A 1,625-nucleotide genomic window follows, 5' to 3' on the forward strand; every position below is an offset into this window, starting at 1 on the left:
TAACTCATTCAAGCTATTTCACGTTTTAGAAGTTAAACTTTAATATGCCTACAGTTGATCTATTAGTAGTTTGGTGCTGAAAGTGAATAAGTGTCAACCACAAATGAATTTGCATCATGATTATGTCTTAGTAATAAAAGAAATGAAATCTGATGACCCCATAAAAGAAATGAAATCTGATAACCCCAAAAAAAAAAACAACTCAATGACCAATTATATATCTGGGACTATTAATTTATATAGACGAGTTTCTCATGACACTGCTGGGAGTCGTAAGTTACTTTGAACTTATTGACCAAGGGACTAAATCTAAAAGCCGACTTTATTATTATAATTTTATATTACAAATACAAACCTGGGAATATGGATTGTAACACGATTTACTTGATGGTTATTCGTTGATGTTTTGTTTTGTTTAGATAGAATATAGTGTAGGTCTAGACTACAGATTACGACCTATATACTAGTTTTGATCTCGATTTCTAGGGCTAAATTTTAGAATCTATTTCTAGATCTTGATTTATGATTTGTGTGTTTTTTTTAAAAAGATTTAAATTTATTCTGGAATACACAAGGTTTTATAATCTAGACCAAAAGGCGGCCTTGGCAGAGTGCGTGGCCCTGGGAGAGTGCCAAATCAGGGCCACCCACATGTGTACAGTGGGCTGACGGTGATAAAAGGTTCAGTTTATTGCATCCTCCCCCTCCCAATGTGGAGGACCTGCAGTGGATGCCTCACTCTCCACCCTTTAACGTCGCCTCTTACCTAGACCATACTTCCACGAGTAGATCGAATTATGACTACACTCTAGATTTAGATCTAGATTCTAGATCAAGTTGTAGTAGAATCTAGATCGAGATCTACCATGAACTATCTAGATTAATATTTATAGAGCTAGTCTAGTTTAGTTATTGTTTTTGTGAATTTGTGACTTTAAAGAAACTACTTGAAAATCTAAATACCTACTTTGCGCAGACGTAATGGATCTGTATTGATTCGAACTGGACAGGTAAGTTAACAATGAAAGGAAATCTCTGCAGTGGTTTCAAAGCTAATTTATTCAGACATGCATGAAGAAACATCAAATACACAGACCTATATATTTATTTACATTTATGATCAAAATATTTTTTTTTAATCTCCTGTTTATTCAATAAAAAACAATGGAAAATCCGAAACAGAAAAAAGTTTGCGTGTAAACAAGAGGTGAAGATTTAGTTTTTGACTGAGATCTAGTTACAATTTTAGGATATACAGTCTCTGTATTGAAACAAATGTTTTAATGGTCACTCAATATCTAAGAAAGAGGCGGGGAGCAAAAGGTCTCTAAAAAGACTAAAAAAAAAAGTTAGACAGCTGAAGAACTTAGGGTCACGGGACCAACGTTTGAGAATCAAAGAAGAACCGTTGATGAATATAGGCGCAAAAAGTGAAAAAAAACTTAACCTCCAGCTAACAACGGCTTTGTCCGTGACCTCCGTGAATGTCGAAGGCGCCGCTTTGTCCCTATCAGTGCGTGTTAAGTGTTAGGGGGTGTCTCTTTATCGCCCCTGCTAGCCCCGAAGACCCTGTAACACGACTGTCACAGCTTTCCTATTATATTTATACTTTAAACTCGCTAGAA

General features: G+C 35.6%; 1 protein-coding gene across 1 annotated transcript in view; it reads right to left on the reverse strand.

The window, feature by feature from the left end:
- Nucleotides 1-1,082, reverse strand: part of LOC106070690 (uncharacterized) — a 50,047-nt gene extending 48,965 nt beyond the window's left edge. The window contains exon 1 of the mRNA XM_056016757.1: nucleotides 968-1,082. The gene's annotated coding sequence lies outside the window, so the exon portion shown is untranslated. The remainder of the gene's footprint in view (nucleotides 1-967) is intronic.
- Between the last annotated feature and the right edge of the window lie 543 nt (nucleotides 1,083-1,625).

The sequence above is a fragment of the Biomphalaria glabrata genome, chromosome 18, assembly GCF_947242115.1.
Source record: "Biomphalaria glabrata chromosome 18, xgBioGlab47.1, whole genome shotgun sequence".
NCBI classification, from domain to species: Eukaryota; Metazoa; Mollusca; class Gastropoda; family Planorbidae; genus Biomphalaria; species Biomphalaria glabrata.